Here is a 26,724-nt window from a genome sequence, read left to right on the forward strand (position 1 = left end):
GAGAGAGAGAGAGAGAGAGAGAGAGAGAGAGAGATATTACCTTGTCATATTGATATCTTTCCTGGGAAAAATTCATTTACATCGCTAGGTTTTGGAGGTTATTTATACAAAAGCTAAAACCATTTTTACTATTGAATTACACACACCTCACGCTAAACGATCATTTGTTGATATTGTAAAAAAAAAATTGCTTGTACTTGCATTAATTTTGCTTACAACCATTCAAATAAAATTGGCTAACACATTTTCATTTGTCAAACATTTAGTAGAAATTACTAGTACTAACAGTAACTACATGTATGAAAAGAACAGTTCGACAAGAAATTCACATTGCTTAACTTAGATAAAGCTCTCAAATAAATTGTGTAATTTCTTTGTACTGTGTTTTATATCCGAATTGAGAATATGGGTGGTGTGAACTGAAAGAATGCTTGTAGAGTAATATCACAATTTGTAGGAGATTTTGTGTAAAATATTTTGATTGAAAACGTTTTACTTTGTATGATTATATGTCTTTGTTGGCACTTTACGGTCCAGCAATCGGTCAACAGGTCACTGCCATTCATAACATACGCTAACATACGCTAACATTTACAGTCCAAATTCTGATAAAATTGGTATGACAGGATGGTTGTATTGACAAAATTTTAATTTTTTGTCACAAATATAACTATGTTAAGTGGATCTTGCATTCCTCCTAGGACCACCATATAACTATTTCTTTGCTTTGTTTTAATATAAAAAGTAAGATATTAATTTATTTTTTAACAAAAATACCCATTGCATGTTTATTACCTTGTAAAGCACACTTTGATACGTAGGCGTTGTATTGGTTTACGTTCGAAGTTACGAAATATTTGTCATGAAACAATATCAAAAACAAACAGCGGACGGTAAAAATAACAACCCACTATAATTATATACCCTCACTAATACAAATAACAAGATTGAGAGAGAGAAATAAGAGAGAGATATGGAAAAAGGCCGAGAGAAAGGAAGAAGAGTAGGGATCTGTAAATAAATTTAGAAAAGAATTAACGATGCAAGGATAGTTTGTCTTTCCATTGATTATAACACACTAGAAAAATATAAATATTTTAATTTGTTCATTATTTTTTGTGATTTTCTGTGATTTAAAGCTCGTAAAGTCATAAAAATACCTAATCCTTACGCGAAACGTGATTAAAAGGTATAATATGTACAGATTTATAAAATCAATACCATCAAATATAACAGCTGTACATTCACAATCAAGCCAAGGTCTACATTGACCTTCACATTGGACAAACATGCCTTTTTAGCTAAGAGCAGTAGTATATAAAGTTTATATATAGAATGGCCATCCATTAGTATCCAATGGAGTGTCACTGAAAATGACGTCTCAAAAATATACTGAAAAGTAATTTTAATAATACATATATTTTGATTTAAGTACATGTATTAGTCAAATACACATATAAAGCACATTCAAGGTCATTTTAAGAATTTCCTTAATTACTCATTTAACTAAAATCTATTTCAAAGTATTATAGGCTTTGTTTCTCTTTCTTTTCGTCTATAGACCTTTGGCAACTTTTAAAGTTTGAGTTTTTTAAATCAACATACACGTTCAAAAACCTCTGTTGATAATGAACAAAATAAATTGTTATCCGTAAATATATCAATTGTTAATCCATCGTGTTTTATACATACTTGTCTGGGTTTTTTTTATGTTTTTGAGCTGCCATTATGTCAATATGCAATCTTTCTATATTAAAGTAAATTAAAATTTTGTTTTTAGAAAAGGTATATTTTTCTTTTATCTTTTTCACCTTGATTTTAAAAATTCTAGATTTCTACTCAATCATATTTTAAGCTATGTTCCACATTTCAAAATAAACTTATTCAACAACATCTCCCTAATAGCTTGAACATTCTTTATTTAGTTACCACGGTTTTATGTGTTGTTTCATTTCGTTTCTGTATTCTTTAAAGCTACTCCTTAAGCATGAAACGTTACAAATGTTTAGTAATTGGTAACGGCCGATTAATTACCAGCATATGATTCTTTCTTCAAACTTTAAAATTGCATTGTTAGCCCATAATTAATCACCTAAATGTGTACGAATTTTTCTGTTTTTTCTCGATTACGACAAAGAGTACACGGCGCGTGTGACAGGTCAGCAGCGGATCCTAAAAGGCACCTTATCCTGCCTCTAATTTTTTTTTAGATTTTGAGGTTCGTGTTTGTTCTGCTCCTGTTTCGTAATTTTTCTTTGGACTTTTGAATTTAAAAAATGTTCGTTATCACCATTTATCATCAGTAAACTTTATAATTTATATTATGTCTAATTTCTTGTTGTTGAAAGACATGAAATTCAGATCAAGCATCTAAGCTCATCAGGTCGCAAAACTTTAAAGGACTCTTTATTCACTGATGAGTAATAATTATTTCAGAATTTGATTTGTTTCTTTGTTCATGCCTATTTTTTGTTAAAATAATAAAATCGAAATCCGTTATACTAAATTGATATATTAAAATAAACAAAATAAAAGTTTGGCAAAGAGTGAGGTGTATTTTACATGTGCCAATCTGTTTTTAAATTTTTTCAATTTTTGACCAAGTTCTTAATTTCAATTGTCCTTTATCCGAAACAAACACTGTTAAAATTCCCATCTTCGGGTGATCTTGTTTACTTTTTATCACATAAGTCTTTTTGTAAAATAGACCAACTTTTGAAGACTTTAGCTATTTATGTACTTCTCAAATTTCTTTAATCATTATATATACTTGTTATTTTCATTATTGAAATATATATATATATATATATATATATATATATATATATATATATATATATATATATATATATATATATATATATATATATATATATAAACAACTTATTTGATTTTATTTTAAAACAAAATTGTTTCATTAACCCCGTAGATACGCATTACAAACTCGATTTCGAATAAATCCCTGTACAAACTAAAAACCCATATGAAGACAGACTGAACTCTTCTACAGCCTTTAATAGTGTTACTGGTACATACATCGTGTCTATTAATGAAGAAAAAACTTAAAAACGTATAAGTTAATAATCGTTAATCGTAATATCATTTGAAATGTAATATCTTTACAACATTCTGGCGTTTTCTTTTTTTTGAGATCCTAACACATGCTTGAGCTATATTAACGCCCCTCATCACCAAACAAAGATCAATAAGATTAATGAGAATAAAAACAAACGCCTAAAAAAAATATTTAATATGATTACATTTTGAATTCAAACACCCCAAACCTGCTGCCTTAAGGATGCATGTTTACGATTTTGGTCAAAAATTATTTTCCTTGTTTCATGTTTACATTGCTTAAGAAAGGCATTTTTAATAGTCAACCAAAACTTGAGTGTCAGTCGTTAAGTTATTATAACGAGGTACATAGCATTCAGTTCTTTGAATTTAAACAAAGCATACATCATGATTTAATTGACATTTTGAATGTTGAAGTGAACATTCTTGTTTGAGACCTTAAATAAATGAATTTTTTTTTTTTTTGCTTAAAAAGAACGAGGAGATAAACAAATTAGAAATTTATACTATAAAATGTAATCAATGTAATCATAAACAAGTCACGACCCTTGTTTACATTACAAAGAATCTGTGTCTTGCTTCTAGCTCTCAAATTTTGGTTAATCATTAGAAATGTATTTCTAAAGCATTGTAAGCAATAACAATAGAAAATAATATTTGAAAAAAATCGTGACCATGTCCATTTACGAATAAACTGATATTTTGAATTTGGTGTTCACTTAATAACAAATAATCAATTTTAATCTTAGCCACCGAGAAATAGTCGAATACTTAAATAAACGAAAACGACTACGACATTTCAAATATTCAGTATTCATATATGCGATGAAAATATCACTAAATGCTTTTTTCGAGATAATCATTGATGCAATGCATTAAACACTGTATTCATACCCCCCTCCCTTCCGTCAATAAAAAAATCGATATTTTAATTTTTTTTCGCACGATTCTACTCTAATGACTGCAAATTTCTATTTTATTGTCCGTGGTTTAGCATTGATGCCTGCACTGGTGTCTTTTTTAATAGAAAGTGGTAATTGATTGGACCAATCCCTCATTTCAGCTATCAGACAGTTTTAAGATTTGACGTCGAGACGGGTATAGTTGTACAGTTGTAGCAACGTTATTGTTGACACACGACACGCACGATTTAGATACACGAACGATCACGCACGATACATGAACGATCACTAACTTACTGAATTTTTACGATACACGAACAAAAACGATAAAACACGCAACCGCAATTCTACACCATTAAACACGCAAAATCAAAATTATTTTTTTAAGATTAGAATTAAGGAAACGTATTTCTTTAATTTGCATTGCTTTATGTTTGTATTTTATTGAAAAGCGGCATGTACTTAAGTCATGCACTGTTTTATATTTAACGAGTAAACAATTTTACACATTCATGCACAAATATATAGGATTCACACACAATTTGATTTTTTTTTTCTCCATAACGAATGTTAACTTAAATCATAAGTTAAAAAAATTAAGTGTAAAAGAAATGAAGATAAGAATGAATAAACTACTCAAAATTATTTACATACGAGTTGACTGTTTATGTAATCCAATTCCTTTATGTACGATTTAATTATGCGGGATACAGGTAAAATTGTTACCTTGTTCCAGAAAATTTCGATTTTTCACATCCAATATTTTCATAATTTACTGTACATAATTGATTTTTATTTCAAACAAATAATTATACAATGTACCAGATAGGAATGCGTATCGTATTCTTATTTGAAAGAAAAACGCTGGGAATAATCGTTTGATTTAAAACGGGGCATGGATAACCTTGACAGCTTTCATTCAACGTGTCGCTCTTGCTAATATTATTAAAACTATGTGTCAAGACACAATGAATGCTTGATACAGGCTGATTATAAAATTATGCAAAACTAACTCGACCGAACAAAGTATTGAATGAGTTATGGAAATACTAACTAAGTGTATTTAACGAGGAACGAGAGAATGAATGTACTTCTATAAAACAAAAAGAAGAGAGAATCAATGTTCTTCTTTTAAAAAAGTTTAATATTCACATTGTTTTACAAAAACTACTTGTCGTTCTTTTTTTCAGAATAAATCCTGGCATTCCGTAAAAAAGGTGACGTAACGAAAAAACCGCACGATAACGCACGAACACGCACGGTAAAAAACGCAAACCAATTTTCCTGATACACGCACGATTCCGCACGTTACACGTACGATCACCCACGTTACACGAAATAATTAACACGATTGGCTTGTTACCAATAACGTTGTTACCACTATATTACGACTTTGACATCGCTATAAATAAAGGTCGTATTGTCCAGGCACATTACAAATAAACCTGTGTTCGTTTTGTTTTTCTAGTATTTCTAACTTTTGCTTTGTTAACATGTTCAATCGATGCATATCATGCCGGCTCAATAACCCCAATCATTCGGAGGACGAAACCAAACGGTTCCGTTTGATAAACATTCCCATGATGCATTTTGGTTTGTTTTTTCGTTTGTCCAAAAAGAAATTATTCTTATTTACTCTAAATATTTTTAACTTTGAACGGAAATAGATTCTGCTGGTCAAGTGTAAATAAGAGAAAGTCCGTAACTATTCTAAGATAAATAGTTTGTATGGAAAATTATTTAATACAGTAATAACAAAAACAATCGGACCAAGCAGCTTTAAGAAGATAAAAACTCATTGTTTATATCGTAGTTTTAAAGTCTGATTTACAAATCCTTCATTAAAGCTATTCGAAAAAAAAAATCAAACTAAATAGCTTTCGAAATTAAGTTCATTTTTTTCAAGACACGCATGAAAATTTGCGTTTAATACACGAGAGTGTATTGAAAAGACACACATCCCTGAAATGATATTTTCCTACAACATTTGTTAAATTTGTTGTTAAAAACGGTAACTTTGCATATATAAGATATTTTAAAATAAAAAAATTCTCAATTAATAGCTAAAATTAACAAGTTAAAATTATCATACAATAAGCATTGCTTTATCAATTATCAGTCAAACATATTACCGCCATGTGAATATTTTTTTAGACATGACACCTTCTCTCCTTCATTAACATGAACCAGTCCTTTTATTGAGTTATCTCTGTGCATTTATCAGTTAAAATATGTCTTTATCATTCTTTTGCTTGATTTTTAACGACAAATAACAGCCAATCAGGAAAGGTCTACCCTAAAGTATGACGTGATTCAATCACTTCTGGTCTCCATTTTCTAGTTTTATCGATTTTCAATAGATATAACGGTTGTATCGTAATTCGTATAGATGATGCACGAGTTTACACAAAAAGGTAGTAAGTGGCGAACGGATTTATTTTTACTTATTAATTTTACATGAATTGCTGCCAAAAATGAATTCAGATAAGTCTCTATACTACTTTATAAATAACAGACTTTAATTTTTGGCCTTTAATACCGATAACTCGGAAGATTATGTCTTGCATTTGATCTATTTTAAACATCATTGGTACATGAAGATTACCAATTTGTTTTTGTTTTTTTCTCAATGAAGCTTCGCTAATTAATAATCAACGAAAATTCCGAAAATGATTTTGATATTTTGGATTTTACAATCTTGCGCGTGCGCATTACATGCAAGTTCAAACACGCTGGTGTACTAAGTTGATATATATTTTTTATTTTACAATTCTTCTCATAAGATATAAATATTTATGAACAGGATATATAGCAAATTTTCAATGATGATTAACATTTTTACGTATTTGTATTATCGTTTTTGAGTTTATTCGATGCAAATGTGATATTGTGGAAACATAAACTGAAGGCAAAGAAATATTTAATTCCTTGCAATAAAAATTCACATTATAGGAGAGCGAAAATAGAATGTTCTATCGTTAAAATGATAAATGTCCTACGGACCCGGTTACACGTTAGAATGTGTTCCGTGTATTTTGTATATAGCAAAGAAAATACGAGAGATAACTCTAACTGTATTTACTATGAAAAATTCCGAGAGTTCCGAATGTCAACATGGTGTGTAAATTCGAGTCGAGTAAAAAACTTTGGTGAAAAAGTGCTGAATGATTATATGGATTAAGATTTTTGATAAAAGGCATTTACGTTATGGAGTGTTATAATTGATTTGACTGTTATTTTTAATGCAAAACTTAATTTTCTCCTAAATCGTTTCGGAGCGATTCTGCAATTTTCTGCTACATTAAAGGTATGGGGGAGGCATTATAACCGTCATGAGGGCATGTCCTAAGACACAGTTAGATTTTTCTAGCTAAGAAGAGTGCAATGAAATTAATAACATTATAGTAGGCTTATACCTTAGTTATACATGTAATGTAAGCTCCGGCGCGATTCGAACTTAGACTTGATTTATAGCTAACTGGGGGTCAAACCAGTTCTGCGCCACTCCGTTACGCAACAATTTTTAAACAAAAAATTAGCAGAATTATATTCACATTTATTGTTTATTTTAAAAATATCTTACAATATGAATGATGACGGGTTAAAGTCTAGCTTTTACATAAAATACCGTTGTGTCAATTTTCTAAAATTATGAAGGACAGTTCCAGTCTTTCAGTACTCTCAGAACTTTGATTGTTTTCACATGTTCCATCACAATGACGTTTTGACCCGCTTACAGACTCTCTCTCTCTATCTCTCTCTCTCTCTCTCTCTCTCTCTCTCTCTCTCTCTCTCTCTCTGCGTCTCTCTCTCGTATACACATACTTTGATCATGCATCAGTTTGCAGTAATATAACCAGCGGGTGTGTGTAATTTTGGTTCAATTTCTCAATTCAAAAAAGTACTCAAAATCAAATTGATTTTCTTTGATCATACGACGACGGTCATATTCTAATTCCACGCTAAAAGGTAATCTAAATGACGGACGGAGTCCTGTCTCTTTCTTTGTGTATATGCGCAGAACAGATTCTTTGGTATTTTTGAGATAAGAAAAACCCGTCAAACTAACATACAAGGTTCAAACTATACACATGACAGGGTGACTGCAGCAAAGTGTGACAATTGGCCACTTGTGTATATGCCTTGTAACCTCGGAATAAACAGACGTAAACAGTCGGGAAATACACCGTAAAACAAGTGTTTGGTTTTCGTTTGGAAAAAAATAGTGATTACAACCGGTGTAATGAAGAATAATGACCCCGTTGAATAATGACCAGGGGTCATTTTTCGATGTAGAATAATGACCCTCCTAGCTGAAGAATAATTGGATTTTTCTAAAGAAAAAAAAATCAGGGGTTATTTTTCTTCATGTTAAACATGACGAAAAATGACTCCCGTAAAAAAAATGACCCCCTCTGTAAACATGAGTAGAAATTTGTTACCCCGTATCCAAGATACGACTTTGAAATTACTTACACTGTTCAACTGATTTTGAAGTAATAAACACCGAACTTATATTAATCGCCGTATTTAGTTTTTATATCCGTAGCAAGCACACACAAAACACTCTTACATTGCCACAAACTGATTGTTAACAGTTACTTAACTTCTCTCGTCGACATATGGCGTGATATGACGCAAATAAAAAAGAAACCAAATTCATACACAATGAGGATATTGTGTGATAATTAACGAACAATATTCATGAAAGAATAATTGTCGTAATAATAGGTGACTGAATCGTCAATCGATTTTACTGAGGATATATTTTTATCGAAAAAGACAAGGGGGGCAGGTAACGTAGGAATATGAATTCTTCTTATTTACATTTCTTGGGGAAAGTGATTTTAATAAAAATCATTTTACGTTAGTTTTGTTTCCTTGTACGTAATACATCAACATCGATATTCTAAACATTTGTTGTAATGTTGTATCTTTTAGAGCAAATGTCTGAAGAGTACCTGACTATAGAACATCTTAAATAGATAATAAACACTCTTCGATTATAAGAAGAAGAGATTGTTTCTAAAAGCGTTGATAAAGGGTTCGGGCCTATGATAGGGGTTGATATCCCCCTTGATTTTGATCACATGCTCTTTATTGTATCCAAAGTTATCAATACTCATGCAAACTATTGCATTAATCATCTTGATATTAACTTAAGTATGCCGATGATAAGTAAAATATATTTTCTGTTCGAGTACTCTCAGTACTTTTCAGTAATTTTCCTTATTGACCGTTAACCTTTACTGGCGTAATGGCTGCTCTCAGTGGCTGTTAACTTCATCTTGGTTATAATGCCTAACAATGGAGTAAACTTTTAATAATTTTGATTTCATCATGAATTCCGCGTGATGCACTTGCATACCCAGCAGTTTGAAGTAGGGAAAATTGTCAACGCAAGTATAATTCATGAAAAATATCGACGCCAATAAACAGAATTTTGTTTCATAGTGTCTTGTATCTCGAAATAATTTTAATGTGTAGTCACTCGTAATAATGAGATACATTTGATGTTCCGATGGGACCACTTCGACCTTCGCACTTTCGTCAATAAGGCGAAGATGCGAGAGTGCGAAGTTGCGAAGGCGAAGGAGCGATAGTACATGTAGTATCGCTCCTTCGCCTTTTCACCTTCGCCATCACATCTTCGCGCTTCGCCGTCGCATCTTCGCACTTTCACCTTCGCAACTTCGCACTCTCGTATCTTCCCCCTAAAGGCAAAAGTGCGAAGGTCGAAGTGGCTCTATCGGAACACCATAGATACCTGTAAATGTAATCGTTAAGATGACAACCATACCCCGATGCAATACGTCATTATCTTGTTACAACGGAAGAATTTTTTATTTTCTAAGATAAACCCCTTCTTTCACTTTAAGTTTATTTGAATATGAATTATAATTTCTGTTACTTTCTGCAAACTACAATAAAAATTACAATATCATAAAGACTACTTCACAAATAGTCAAAAAATATACTGAAAAACTTTCATCTATAAGGGGGTGATTATTCTACAGGGGTCAATTTTCTTCATGAAGAGTGTGCTCATTTTTATGAAAATGACACTTATTCTTCAGGCAAAAGGGTCATTTTTCGACGTAAAATAATGACCGGGGGGTCATTATTTGTTATTCTACGTTACACCGGGATTAAGATATCATTTATTATAAGTTTATGCTTATTTAATATTATCTAATAAATGAAGTGATCGCTCAATATCGTAAATCAATAGATCTACTTATTGATTAGCAAAAGAGGTTAAGATATTCATAACAAATTTGTTATAATGGATTGTTCTTGACAATACACTGTAGTATCGAGTAAACTCGCACGCGGAGGTGGAGTAAATGGTCATTCTATAATTTCCACTTGCATTTCATTTGTGTGCTGATTGTGTTAGCCAGCGAAAATAAAACTTTGAACATGGACAAAAATAACATAAAAATAAATAAAACAGATAATATCAAGCTTAATTGTTTGTGACTGTAAAAGAAAAGTTACTGTTACTAAAATCAAGGGAAACTTATATGTGATATTATTAATGTTTCCATGGTGCTGTCATGACGTTGCCGTTGAAATTAAGCTGATAGACGTTCATCATCACCATATCAAGTCATGGTCGTGGAGTCGGCATTGCACAAAATTATCCCATATTTGCGACAGTGATTGCATATTATGAGAAAAGTACCTGTGATAGGCTTTTTCTTAGATATATTTGGAAAATGAATAGTTGTAGCAAACATTTTTTTTTATTTGATGATAATACATTGTAGCATTAAAATCTTGAAAAATGCATTGAATTGTTTTTGAAGTCGGAAAAATTTCAGGTTGTCCCGCTGTAATACTACAACCCCCCCCCCCCCCCCCCAAAAAAAAAAAAAGAGAAAAAATAAAGAAACCGTGCAAAAAAGTTTTGCGTAATATTGTGACCAAATTACCTAAATTATCAACACAATTTATGCAACATTGTGTCATTGATTCATCAGTGTTATATCAAAACACATTTATTGAACTGTTTATCAAAAGGATTAAACTTGCATATTTTCATTTTTGGAGTTAGTTTTAAAAATTTTCAAGTAGCAAAAAAAAAAAAAAATCAATTGCTTTCATTAATTGATATCATTGTGAAATATATTGTTTATGATAATTTGGTCGGCAAACAAATTCCTTTGCATCATAATACTGTCGTGTATTTTAAAAATACAAAACAATTGATTTTTTTAAACTTCAAAACTTTATTTTGATATCGTTACAGATGAGCTACAATTTCTCTCCAGAAAAGTAGCAATAATGTCCACCATGGGCATACTGTCCGTAGTTGCCAGTGGCTCTGATCCACACTTTATCGCCTTTCTTTATTTTGATTTTAGCATGTGAAGTTGTCATAGGAAATCCATCGTGACCCCTTCCATCAGCATGATTATATGCAACTCTTTGACCATTCAGCACAAGTTCAGTGACGAAATATTTTCCACTTGCTGTTAATATTGTCCATGTAAAGGAATAGATTCCGTCCAACGGTGCTGTAAATATTCCGGAGATGTTGTCGTAAGCGTTTCCTTCGTTTAATGAAACTTTATCAAAGATCACAGTTTCTTGGTTCTTCAAGTTTTGCAATGCTTTGGTAAGTGAAGATTGGAAAACAATCAGATCTATTGTAGGATAATAAATGTAATATCTTAAAGAAAGATTAAAATAACAGGTATTCCTTTTAAAGGAATGATCGGCAATAATGATATATTGATAGCTAGAAGCAATCAACAAGAACAGTTTGATGTAAAATAATTTAAAAAGTACTGTATTTTTGCAAAATATAGAATATTTTGAATCTGTACATCATAATTTCATCACTATAAACCGTCAACAAATTTAATTTTGAAATAAATTTGGGGAACCGTTCGTAAACACCTTGTCTAATTTTATATTTTTAACGTAATTATTAAATGTTAAAGTATCTTCTCCTTCCTCAGAATACTGAGTAGGGCTCTTCAAAGAGCAATAACACGTATACAAAGAAAGAGTTGTTTTAAAATAATTTAATGCGACTGAAAAACATTAAATGCCATCATAACTTGCTATTGAGGTCGCATTATAACGTAACCTTGTTTATAAATCAAGCCGTCTTCCTAGCTACTATTATGGAACATCAATAGATCGAAGTCAGTTCATGGAGCATCTTCATATGATTGAGGTCAGTTCATCGAGGTCAACTGCATTACTGAATTAATCTTTCGATCGAAATTCCTACGCGTGAGACAAAATGTGCATTCTTGAATTAACAGGTTGAACAGTATTGTATGTATGTTTGCATCTCTTAAGGTAAATGAATTGAAATAAAACTGAGTAAAACGTTATATAAATACTAAACCAAACTTCAAGTTTTTATAAGAACTACTTATGCAAGCGGAATGTGTGCGAGCGTGGAAGCATTTGCCGGATGCCTCATATGGCCGAAGCCGATCACAAAAATATTTAAAAAGTTTAAAGCAAAGGACATGAAAACGATAAAAAAATCAATATATCATTATTTTCAATATCAATAGATAACACTATCATTAAGAGTTTTCCATATAGTTAAAAAAAAGTAGCTCTATGGCGCACATATGCTGCATGGGGTAAAACCTGCTCGGAAGTGGCTTTCTCCCACTTTAACGCGTCAAAAGATAAGGTAGATTGTGCTTATGCATTCGATACAAAGTGTTAAAAGGTAATCTGCAATGATTAATTTTTATTACTTATTTTGCTGCTTGCATTTTAAAAATAAAGCATAATAAGTTTGAAAGTTTACTGTGATGCTTCTTTGTAGTCAACGGGTCATTGGGTACATTGGTTATATAAACTATACGTTTCAATAGTTAAATCTTAGAATCAAACTTTGAAAAAAAGTTTTTCCGAACCTTTGCAGCGCACATTTTCAAAACCCATTCCACTGCATATCGCTTTGTAATTGTTGTATCTAGTCACAACCTGTTGTGGAGTTTCATGTGCACTTCCTGCCACAAGAAGAGCGAAGCTCATCACAAAATAGCCGATTCTGAATATGAAATTTACAATGACAATACCGTTTAGTAATCGTTTTCATTTAAGAGAGAGAGAGAGAGAGAGAGAGAGAGAGAGAGAGAGAGAGAGAGAGAGAGAGAGAGATAAATTACCTTATCATATTGTTGTCTTGCCTGAGAAAAAATCCCACTGACATTGCTAAGTATAGGGTGGATTTTTTATACAAAAGCTCCAACCACCTTTACTATCTAATTATAAACACCTCACGCTAAACTGTAATTTGTTGGAAACGTTTATACAAATTGCCCCTGTTTGCATCATTTTTGTTGGCAACAATTCAAATCTCATCAGCTCAGATTTCCATTTTATCCAACGTTTATTTGCAAATATTAGTTCTATCAAAAAGACAACTGCCCTCCGCTAATCTATTCATTAATTTGTTTCTTTTTTTGACCCTGGCCTTTATAATTCCATAATTAAATTCCATGCTTTCCTTTTTAGAATACAACATGGTACTTCGTGAAACATTTTTTTAGCCTTGCAGGTATAAACATAATTGTAGAGAAATAATATGTTAATTCAAACTAAAATAGGAAAAACAGCTCAGGGAAGTTTAAATTTATAACAAAATGATCACATAAATGATTACCAACAGTTACTTTTCCTTTTTTTTTTTTACTTTTATAATTAGTACAATTTATTTATCTTTTCCCCATTCTTAGAGTAAACAACAGGAAACAATTAAGACATGAAAAAAACTATGTTAACTAAGAATTTTACCATATTCATAATGGGTGTAAAATTCCTGTTCTTGGTAGAATAGAATATTTAAACAAGAGGATGACATTGCTAAAGTTAGATTGAATTTCCAAATAAATTTTGCAATATCCTTGTACAGTTTCATATAACACAATTTTGAATCAGATTGGTATATTCAGAAAAATGCTTCTAGTCTAATAATTACAATTTGTAGGAGATCTTGTGTAAAATATTTTGATTTCAAAATATTTTACTTTGTATGATTGTATTCTATGGAACCCTCGATTGGTCAACAGGTCACTGTTATCCAAGTGATACTGCAAAAATTGGTTTGTCAGGATGGTTATATTGTCGTGTAACAAATTTACGATCGGTTAATTTGACAAGATTTTCATTTTCCTCACAATTTGTTCTATCTTAATTGGATATGTCATACCTCCTTAATATGAATAAAAACCCATATTTTTTATCTAAAAAAATAACACATTGCATGTTTAATGATCTTGTAAAGCACACTTTGATACGTAGGCGTTGTATTGGTTTACGTCCGATGTTACAGATTAAAAATTTATCATGAAACAAAGTCAAAAACAAACAGCTGACGGTAAAACATTCCACTATCATATATCACCACTAATACAGATTACAAGATTGAGAGAGAGAGAAAGAAAGAGAGAGTGATCGAGTGAGTGAGTGAGTGAGAAAGTGAGAGAGAGAGAGAGAGAGAGAGAGAAAACGATAGACGGGCGAAGGGTTCTGTTAATAAATTTAGATAAGAATTAACACTGCAAGGATAATTTGTCTTTAAATCTATTAGAACACACCAAACAAATGTAATAATTAATTCGTTCAATAACTTCTGTGACCTAGACATTGTACAATCACACAAATACTGATACCATAAAGCTAAACGATTAAAAATATGATATGTACATTTTTTTTAAAATCAATATAAAACCGACAGTTGTGCTTTTTTAAATGGGATGGTCTTCAAGTAGTATCCCTAGGAGTAATGCTGAAAATGACGCTCCAAAATTTACCAACAAGTAAACTTATTACATATAAATCAACTCATCTACTACTCATGCATGTATACATGTAAATAGCACATTCAAGGTCATCATTATGATTTTCCGTTAATATACAACTGAAAACTACTTCAATGTTTTATACAGTTTGGTTTTCGTTTTGAATACAAAGTTATGCAACCGAATGTCTCACAGATGAATTACCAAAAATGGGATGAATTATTGGCAATTTAACGAATATACGAGTACATGTACTTTAACATAGTCGGATACCTGACAGGATCACTTCCTAAAACTTTTGCATATGAGAATTGTAGAAACGTGTTACAATACTTGAATACAATTCAATTACTTCATTTTTATTGTTTCACTTTAAAAAAAGGTTAATTAGATTCAAAATTAAGATACACTTTGTATTTTTCATTTTAATTGTTTCCCTTGTTGTTATACAACGCTTTAATTCTACATATTAAATCCGTTTTTAGACATAATTAACCTGTGTTTGAATTCAAAACGTGAAATTTAATAATGCATGTACTGTCATACACTTCTTTGAACAAGTAAGTGAAAAATATTTCCAAAATGGTTTCATGGAATCGATTATTTCAAAACTTAAATTTTTTGTATTGTTCAATCAAAACTATGCAACAGATACTTGTTAGTGTCTATCTTCATTTGGTCTTTAGATTTTTCTTAAGTTTCAAAATTTGGGTCTTTTTTTTAAATCAACATACACATTCAAAAACGTCTGCTATAATAAACAAAATCAATTGCCATCCTGAAATATAGGGTATAGATCGTTAATCAATATTGTTACATTCAATCAAAAAATGACGAATACCTGTTGAACCGCTTGCAGACTCTCTCTCTCTCTCTCTCTCTCTCTCTCTCTCTCTCTCTCTCTCTCTCTCTCTCTCTCTCTCTCTCTCTCTCTCTCTCTCTCTCTCTCTCTCGTATACAAATACTTTATTCATGCACCAGTATGCAGTAATTTAACCAGCGTGTCTGTGTACTTTTGGTTCAATTTCTAATTTCGAAAAAATACTCAAAATTGAATTGATTTTCCTTGATCAAACAACGATGGTCATATTCTAATTTGAAGTCCACGCTAAAAGGTAATCTAAATGATGGACGGAGTACTGTTTCTTTCTCTGTATACATGCGCAATACAGATTCTTTGGTTTGTTTGGGATCAGGAAAACCCGCCGAACTAACAGACAAGGTTTCAACTATACAGTCACATGAAAGTGTGAACATAGGCCACCTGTGTATATGCCTTGTACCTACGGAATAAACAGACGTAAACAGTCGGGAAATATACCGTAAAACGTTTAAGAAAAAAATATAGTGATTGCGGCCGGGATTAAAATATCCTTTATAATAAGTTTATGCTTATTTAACATGGTCTTATAAATGAAGTGATCGCTCAAAATCGTGAATCATTATGTCAGCTTATTGATTAGCAAAAGAGGTTTAAATTCTCATAAAAAAATTTGTTATATTGGATTGTTCTTGACATAACACTGTAGTATCGAGTGAACTTGCACGCGGGGGTGGAGTAAATAATCATTTTATAATTTCCACATGCATTTTATATATGTGTTGAATTGTGTTAGCCAGCGAAAATAAAAGTTTGAACATGAACAAAAATAACAATTTTCATGAAAATAAATAAAACAGATAATATGGATATAATCAAGCTTAATTTTTTGTGACTGTAAAAGAGAAGTTTCTTTTACTAAAATCGATGTAAACTTATATGTAATATTATTGATGTCTCCATGGTGCTTTCATGACGTTGTGGTTGAAATTAAGCTGATAGATGCTCATCATCACCATATAAAGTCATGGTCGTGGAGTCGGCGTTGCATAAAATTATCCCATATTTGCGACAGCGATTGCATATTCTGAGAAAATTACATGTACCTGTGATAGGCTTTTTCTTAGATAGATTTGGAAAATGAATAGTTGTGACATTTTTTTTATTTGATGATAATACATTGTAGCATTAAAATCTTGAAAAATGCATTGAATTGTTTTTGAAGTCGGGAAAAGTTCAGGTTGTCCCGCTGTAATACTACAATCCCCCCACCCCTACCAAAAAAAAGGAACGGTGCAAAAAAGTTTTGCGTAAGATTGTGACTAATTTACATAAATTATCAACGCAATCTATGCAACATTGTGTCATTGATTCATCAGTGTTTTATCGAAACACATTTATTGGAACTGTTTATCAAAAGGATTAAACTTTTTTTCATTTGTGGAGTAAGTTTTAAAGATTTTCAAGTAGCAAAAAAACTCAATTGGTTTCATTGATATCAATGTGAAATATATTGTTTATGATAATTTGGTCGGCACACTTATTCCTTTGCATCATTATACTGTCGTGTATTTTGAAAATAAAAAAAAAATTGCATTTTTTAAACTTCAATTGCTTTATTTTGATATCGTTACAGATGTGCTACAATTTTTCTCCAGAAAAGTAGCAATAATGCCCACCACGGGCAAACAGCCCATAAGCTGCTTCGGTTCTGATCCACACTTTATCGCCTTTCTTCATTTTGATGTTAGCATGTGAGGTTGACATAGGATTTCCATCATGACCCCTTCCATCAGTATAATTTGATGCAACTTTTTTGCCATTCCTCACTACTTCAGTGACGAAATATTTTCCACTTTGTGTTAATATTGTCCATGTAAAGGAATAGATCCCGTCCAACGGTGCTGTAAATATCCCAGTGATATTATCATATGCGTTTCCTTCGTTTAATGAAACTTTATCAAAGATCACAGTCTCTTGGTTCTTCAAGTTTTGCAATATCTTGGAGAGTGAAGATTGGAAAGCAATCGGATCTATTTTAGGATAATAAATGAAATATCTTAAAGAAAGAATAAAAAATAAAATATTTAAAAACTTAAGTTTAAAGAAAAGGACATGAAAAAATTAAAAATCAATATATCATTATTCTCCATATCAATAGATAACACTATCATTAAGAGTTTTCCATATTGTTAAAAAAAGTAGTTCTATGGCGCACATATGCTGCATGGTAAAACCTGCTCGGAAGTGGCTTTCTATCACTTTAACGTGTCAATAGATAAGGTAGTTTGTGCTTATGCATTCGATACAAAGTGTTAAAATGTAATTTGCAATGATTATTTTTTATTACTTACTTTGCCACATGCAATTTAAACATAAAGCATAATAAGTTTAAAACTTTAAAGATTCGCTTTTTGTATTTAACTGGTCATTGGGTACCCTGGTTATATAGTTAAATCTAAGAATCAAAATTTGAAAAAAAAGTTTTTCCGAACCTTTGCAGCGCACATTTTCAAAACCCATTCCACTGCATATCGCTTTGTAATTGTTGTATCTAGTCACAACCTGTTGTGGAGTTTCATGTGCACTTCCTGCCACAAGAAGAGCGAAGCTCATCACAAAATAGCCGATTCTGAATATGAAATTTACAATGACAATACCGTTTAGTAATCGTTTTCATTTAAGAGAGAGAGAGAGAGAGAGAGAGAGAGAGAGAGAGAGAGAGAGAGAGAGAGATAAATTACCTTATCATATTGTTGTCTTGCCTGAGAAAAAATCCCACTGACATTGCTAAGTATAGGGTGGATTTTTATACAAAAGCTCCAACCACCTTTACTATCTAATTATAAACACCTCACGCTAAACTGTAATTTGTTGGAAACGTTTATACAAATTGCCCCTGTTTGCATCATTTTTGTTGGCAACAATTCAAATCTCATCAGCTCAGATTTCCATTTTATCCAACGTTTATTTGCAAATATTAGTTCTATCAAAAAGACAACTGCCCTCCGCTAATCTATTCATTAATTTGTTTCTTTTTTTTTTACCCTGGCCTTTATAATTCCAAAATTAAATTCCATGCTTTCCTTTTTAGAATACAACATGGTACTTCGTGAAACATTTTTTTAGCCTTGCAGGTATAAACATACTTGTAGAGAAATAATATGTTAATTCAAACTAAAATAGGAAAAACAGCTCAGGGAAGTTTAAATTTATAACAAAATGATCACATAAATGATTACCAACAGTTACTTTTCCTTTTTTTTTTTACTTTTATAATTAGTACAATTTATTTATCTTTTCCCCATTCTTAGAGTAAACAAAAGGAAACAATTAAGACATGAAAAAAACTATGTTAACTAAGAATTTTACCATATTCATAATGGGTGTAAAATTCCTGTTCTTGATAGAATAGAATATTTAAACAAGAGGATGACATTGCTAAAGTTAGATTGAATTTCCAAATAAATTTTGTAATATCCTTGTACAGTTTCATATAACACAATTTTGAATCAGATTGGTATATTCAGAAAAATGCTTCTAGTCTAATAATTACAATTTGTAGGAGATCTTGTGTAAAATATTTTGATTTCAAAATATTTTACTTTGTATGATTGTATTCTATGGAACCCTCGATTGGTCAACAGGTGACTGTTATCCAAGTGATACTGCAAAATTTGGTTTGTCAGGATGGTTATATTGTCGTGTAACAAATTTACGATCGGTTAATTTGACAAGATTTTCATTTTCCTCACAATTTGTTCTATCTTAATTGGATATGTCATACCTCCTTAATATGAATAAAAACCCATATTTTTTATCTAAAAAAATAACACATTGCATGTTTAATGATCTTGTAAAGCACACTTTGATACGTAGGCGTTGTATTGGTTTACGTCCGATGTTACAGATTAAAAATTTATCATGAAACAAAGTCAAAAACAAACAGCTGACGGTAAAACATTCCACTATCATATATCACCACTAATACAGATTACAAGATTGAGAGAGAGAGAAAGAAAGAGAGAGTGATCGAGTGAGTGAGTGAGTGAGTGAGTGAGTGAGTGAGTGAGTGAGTGAGAAAGTGAGAGAGAGAGAGAGAGAGAGAGAGAGAGAGAGAGAGAAAACGATAGACGGGCGAAGGGTTCTGTAAATAAATTTAGATAAGAATTAACACTGCAAGGATAATTTGTCTTTAAATCTATTAGAACACACCAAACAAATGTAATAATTAATTCGTTCAATAACTTCTGTGACCTAGACATTGTACAATCACACAAATACTAATACCATAAAGCTAAACGATTAAAAATATGATATGTACATTTTTTTTAAAATCAATATAAAACCGACAGTTGTGCTTTTTTAAATGGGATGGTCTTCAAGTAGTATCCCTAGGAGTAATGCTGAAAATGACGCTCCAAAATTTACCAACAAGTAAACTTATTACATATAAATCAACTCATCTACTACTCATGCATGTATACATGTAAATAGCACATTCAAGGTCATCATTGTGATTTTCCGTCAATATACAACTAAAAACTACTTCAATGTTTTATACAGTTTGGTTTTCGTTTTGAATACAAAGTTATGCAACCGAATGTCTCACAGATGAATTACCAAAAATGGGATGAATTATTGGCAATTTAACGAATATACGAGTACATGTACTTTAACATAGTCGGATACCAGACAGGATCACTTCCTAAAACTTTTGCATATGAGATTTGTAGAAACGTGTTACAATACTTGAATACAATTCAATTACTTCATTTTTATTGTTTCACTTTAAAAAAAAGTTCATTAGATTCAAAATTAAGATACACTTTGTATTTTTCATTTTAATTGTTTCCCTTGTTGTTATACAACGCTTTAATTCTACATATTAAATCCGTTTTTAGACATGATTAACCTGTGTTTGAATTCAAAACGTGAAATTTAATAATGCATGTACTGTCATACACTTCTTTGAACAAGTAAGTGAAAAATATTTCCAAAATGGTTTCATGGAATCGATTATTTCAAAAGTTAAATTTCTTTGTATTGTTCAATCAAAACTATGCAACACATACTTGTTAGTGTCTATCTTCATTTTGTCTTTAGATTTTTCTTAAGTTTCAAAATTTGGGTCTTTTTTTTAAATCAACATACACATTCAAAAACGTCTGCTATAATAAACAAAATCAATTGCCATCCTGAAATATAGGGTATAGATCGTTAATCAATATTGTTACATTCAATCAAAAAATGACGAATACCTGTCTGTTTAAATGTTTTATAAACTGCCATTTTGTCTATATGCAATCTCCTAGCGACGGATTAATTATCAGCATATTGTCTTTTTTCAAACTTTGAAATTGCATTGTTAGACCATAATTAATCACCTAATTGTGTACGGATTTTTCTTTTTTCCTATTACGACAAAGAGCACACGACAGGTGTGACAGGTCAGCAGAAGATGCTATATCCTCCATGGCACCTTATCCTGCTTCTAATGTTTTAGAGGTTTGTGTTTGCTCAGCTCCTGTTTCGTAATTTTTCTTTGGACTTTTGAATTTGAAAACTGTTCGTTATCACCACATGTTATTTAGTAATTTTTTTATATCATATTATGTCTAATTTCTTGTTGTTGAAAGACATAAAATTAAGCTTCAAAACCCCCAACACTTTAAAGGACTCTTTATACACTAATGAGTAATAATTGTTTCCGAATTTGTTTTGTTTCATTGTTTATGCTTATTTTTTGTCAGAATAATACAAGTCCGTTATTAAACTACATGAGTATTTTTTTTCCAATAAAAGTTTGGCAAAGAGTGAGGTGTCTTTTACATGTGCCAATCTGTTTTTTAATTTTTAAATCTTTGACGAAGTTCTTTATTTCAATTGTTCATCATACGAAACAAACATTGTTCAAATTCCCATATCCGGGTGATCTAGTTTACTTTGTATCAGATAAGTATATTTGTAAAATAGACAAACTTTTGAAGACTTTAGCTATTAATGTACTGTACGACTCAAATTTCTTAATCACTATATTTATTTGTTGTTTTCTTTATTAAAACATTTTTATACAAAAAAAACCAAACTTATATGTTTTTATTTTAATACAAAATCGTTACATTAACCACACAGATACAAATATTACAAACTCAATTTCGAATAAATCCCTGTACATACTTAAAACCCGTATGAAGACAGGCTGCAGACTATGTTGTCCAACTTCTGATAATGTTACTGGTATATACATCGTGTCTTTTAATGAAGAAAGCATTTAAGAATGTATTAGTTTATGATTGTTAATTGTAATATCATTTTGATTGTTAGTATTATCTTTACAACATTCTGGCGTTTTCTTTTTCTTGGGATGCTAACACATGCTTGAGCTATATAAACGCCCCTCATCGCCAATCAAAGATCAATAAGATTAATAAGAACTAGAGCAAAGCTCGTTGCAAAGCAACGAGTGGGTCTTCCGTTAATGTCGGAAGTAAAGCTGGAACTTCCTATAAGAAGCAGAGCTCTTAAACCAATAAGAAGAGTAACTAAGATAAAAAGATGAAAAAAATCGAATTATTCCTGGTACGACTTAACAAAACCCGAATGATTTTAAGTACGATTTAACAAAAACCTTTTTGATTTCAAGAACGACTTTAAAAAAATCCGAATGTGTTAGAGTACGACTTAACAATTATTTTTGGTACGAGTTAATTTTTCTATAAACATTACGCTATATTTTAAACCAAGGACGCGGAATTAAAATTTCCGGAAAAATCAATTTTTAAACCCCGATATCTCTGTAATGCATCGTCTGATTTTAAAACGGATTTCCGTTTTAAATTAAGTTTAATAAAAGCTGCTTTGTTGCTTTTTAATAAATATCAAATTTTGGTCAGAAAAGAGTTATCATAAAAAGACTTAGTAGCCCTTGTACCCCCTAATTTGTGGAGTCAGCCCCTTTTTCTTGATATCAAATAAAAGGTCTCGCTAATATAAACATATTTTGTTCTACAAGTGTTCATGAATTGTAAACCGTTCTCGAGATATATGTACAAATGTGTTTTAGGGGCCGACCCTTTAACCCCTTACCGGGGCCACTAACAAAAAAATTTTTGGTTTAATATTGTTCAGAACATTATTTTGAACAACTTTTGTTCTACACTGCTTTTTAAAATATTTCTCCTTTTTCAGATATTAATGATCATAGTTTTGAGTTCTGGCCCTTGAAACCCCTAATTACGTAATATATGACTTAGGTATGGTACTGTATAGTTGAACAGCTGTACGATGAACATTTTTGCTTCTATAATTAATAACAAAATATTGTTCAGTAAAGAGTTATTGTAAAAAGACATTAGAGCCCTTTTGGCCCCTAATTTGAGAGGCCAGCCCCTTTTTCTTGATATCAAATTTAAGGTCTTGCAAATTTAAACATATTTTGTTCAACAAGTGTTAATGAAATGTTAACCGTTCTTGAGATATCTGTATGAATGAATGTGTTTTAGGGGCCGACCCTTTAACTCCTAAATGGGGTCATAAACAAAAACATTTAAGGTAGCATATTGACAAGAACACCATTTTAAGCAACTTTTGTTCTACATTGCTTTTAAAAATATTTCTCCTTTTTCAGATATTAATGATCAAAGTTTTGAACTTCTGGCCCCTTGAAACCCCTAATTACGTAACATATGACTTAAGTATGATACTGTATAGATAAACAGCTGTACAATGAACATTTTTGCTTATATAATTAATAACAAATTATTGTTCAGTAAAGAGTTATTGTAAGAGGACTTTAGAGCCCCCTTGGCCCCTTATTTGAGGGGTCAGCCCCTTTTTCTTGATATCAAAGGAAAGCTCGTGAAAATTGAAACAACTTTTGCATTACATGTTTAAACAAATTATGTGCACATCGAAACGTATTACAGAAAATGTGCAAACATTTCTTGGAAAAATTTGGTGCTAATTTTCAGGTTCAGGCGAGCTTCGAGGCCTTGAGCAATTTTCATAATTGGAAGCATGGGGGTACATCTACAGACATTCATCTACAACCCCTGAAAATTTTAAGCTTCTATCTTGATTAGTTTCGGAGGAGATGCGTGGACAAAATGACCCTTAAAAATTTACAAAATCGTCTATATCTTAAACCGGAAGTGACGTCATCATGCAAAAATTTAATAATATGTAGCGACGATGATGTTCTATAACTCCTGAAAATTTCGTGCAAATCGGTTGGGTAGTTTTTGAGAAATAACGCTCAAAAAAAGTCAGAAAAAGAAAAAAAAGAATAACTAGAGGGGTCTTCCGTTAATGTCGGAAGTAAAGCTGGAAGTTCCTGTAAGAAGCAGAGCTCTTAAACCAACAACAAGAGTAACTAAAATAAAAAGATGAAAAAAATCGAATTATTCCTGGTACGACTTAACAAAATCCGAATGATTTTAAGTACGAATTAACAAAAACCTTTCTGATTTCAAGAACGACTTGACAAAAAAAAATCCGAATGTGTTCAAGTACGACTTAACACTTATTTTTGGTACGAATTAATTTTACTTTGAACATTACGCTATTTTTTAAACCAAGGACGCGGAATCAGAATTTCCGGAAAAATCAATTTTTAAACCCCGATATCTCTGTAATGCATCGTCCGATTTTCAAACGGATTTGAGATTTGAATTTACCATGGCAAGTTCTATAAAACTGAAGTATTTTCTTATTTTGTTCAAAAAAATGAAAATTTCCAAAAATTTGAACTGCTTCCGGTTTTGAGCAAAATTGATGAACAAAATTTTAAACCCCCCAGTACATTTAAGAAAAGATACATCTATCATCAGTAAAAATTACAAAGCGATATCTTTAAAGTTTACGGAGATTTCTTCCGGACAAAATCACTTTTTTTAAATTTAAAAATTGCCGCCAAATTTGAACGGAAGTGACGTTAATGCTGAAACTTTAATATCTTTGAGGCACGGTAACTTTACAAAAGCTATGAAAATTTCATTGAAATCGGATGAAATCTTTTTGAGATATAAAGCCGAGAAGGAGTCAGAAAAAAAATAAAAAATAAAATAATAATAAAAAGAAACCGAAGAAAAACAAGAGGGTCTTCCGTTGGAAACGGAAGACCCTAAAAAAACAATAGAATAACAAGAGGGTCTTCCGTTGAAAACGGAAGACCCTAATAAGAATAAAGAAAAAGAAACCGTAGAATAACAAGAGGGTCTTCCGTTGGAAACGGAAGACCCTAATAAACAGAACGCCTTGAAAACATTATTAATGTGATTACATTTTGAATTCAAACCCCCCAAACCTGCTGCCGTAAGGATGCATGTTTACAATTTTGGTCAAAAATTATTTTCCTTGTTAAATGTTTACATTGCTTCAGAAAGGCAATTTTAATAGTCAACCAAAAATTGAGTGTTAGTAATTAACTCATTATAACGAGGAACAAACCTATCACCTCTTTGAATTTAAACAAAGCATACATCAGTTTTTTGTTGACATTTTGAATGTTGAAGTGAACATTCTAGTTTGAGACCTTAAATACATGATATGAACGTTAGGAAATGTTTATTTTTGCTTAAAAGGAATGAGTAGATAAACAAATTAGAAAGTTTATACAATAAAATGTAATCAATGTAAACATAAACAAGTCACGAGCCGTGTTTACATTACAACGAACTAAACTTTGACCCGTGCGTGCACGGGTTGACATTGCATATGATATCGGGCATTTACAAAATAATTACATCGAAACACCGTATATTGTTGACACTTGCATAACCAAACTTTAAGCCTACAATAATGCTATCTGCTGAGTTGGAATAATCTAACTTTGTTTCGGAAAAGGCCTTCACAACAGTTAAAATGCCTCCCATATACCCGTAATATAGCAGAAAATTGCAGAATCGCTCCAAAGCGATTTTGGAGAAAATTGATAAAGTAGCATTGAAAATAACAGTCAAATTGTTCACAACAAACAATTTTGAAGCTGTAAATACCTTTTTCGAAAAGTTTAATTCTATAATTGCAGTATTAATCAAACAATTTTTTTTACATACAATGTTGACATTTGAAACTCTCGGGATTTTTTTTATAGTAAATGCACTGTGTTAGAGTTAACTCCCGTATTGTCTTTAATGAACAGAAAATAATTTCAAATGAAAATTAACACGCATTTGTTTTATCGTTTCCAAGTTTATCCATGCAAATATGATTTTGAGGAAACATAAAATAAAGAGCCTCCAGTGATTTAGCGTGAAGGTAATGCGCATTCGCAAGATTGTAAAATCCAAAAAATTCAGATGATTTCCGGAATTTTTTGAGGAATTTTCGTTTATTATTAATAAACGAAGCTTGATTGAGAAAAATGAAAACAAATTGGTAATCTTCAAGTACCAATGATGTATAAAATATATATATAAAAAAAAGACAGTATTCTTCCGATTTATCGGTATCAAAGCTAAAAAATTCGAGTCTATTATTTTAATATAGAAGTATAGATATATCTCGCTTCTAGCTCTCAAATTTTGTAGAGTTGTATTTCGAAAGCATTGTAAGCAATAATAATTTGAAAATCTCATGACCATGTCCATTTAAGAATAGACTGATATTTTGAATTTGGTGTTCATTTTATAACAAATAATCAATTTTAGTCTTAGCGATCGAGAGATATTCGAATACTCAAATAGACAAAAAAGACTATGACATTTCAAATATTCAGTATTCATATATAGGATGAAAATTCCTTTAATACTTTTTTCTCGATATTCATTGATGCAATGCATTAAACATTGTATTCATATCCCCCTTTTTTCATTAAAACAAACATTTTTTGAATTATTTTTCTCTTAGTTCGACTGTAATGACTGCAAATTTCAATTTAAGTGTCAGTGGTATATCTTTTTGAATGGAAAGTGTTAATTGATTTGACCAATCACTCAGCTATCAAAAAGTTATAAGATTTGACCATATTCGCTAACAAAGTGTCCAATTCGTTTTTCTTATCGTCCCAAGAGTTAATATATATCTCATATCTCTGTTAACTGTTTATCAAATTACAGTCCTTACCAATCAAATCCTAATAAGTGTTATCAATCAGTCTAGAAACAAAGACCATGCGCTAAAATGGTTAGTGTAAACC

At 31.2% G+C, this 26,724-nt stretch overlaps 2 long non-coding RNA genes across 2 annotated transcripts in view; one reads left to right on the top strand and one right to left on the bottom strand.

The window, feature by feature from the left end:
- The window catches only part of LOC117683041 (uncharacterized), a 139,097-nt gene that overhangs the window by 14,247 nt on the left and 98,126 nt on the right, over positions 1 to 26,724 (top strand). The gene's annotated exons all lie outside the window — the stretch shown is intronic.
- Positions 11,189 to 13,162, bottom strand: LOC117682910 (uncharacterized). The gene is made up of 3 exons (XR_010713187.1): positions 13,130 to 13,162; positions 12,875 to 13,011; positions 11,189 to 11,629 (listed from the first exon to the last, which is right to left on the bottom strand). It is a non-coding gene; the product is annotated as an uncharacterized lncRNA (long non-coding RNA).

This window comes from Magallana gigas, chromosome 4, assembly GCF_963853765.1.
Source record: "Magallana gigas chromosome 4, xbMagGiga1.1, whole genome shotgun sequence".
In the NCBI taxonomy this organism is placed as follows: domain Eukaryota; kingdom Metazoa; phylum Mollusca; class Bivalvia; order Ostreida; family Ostreidae; genus Magallana; species Magallana gigas.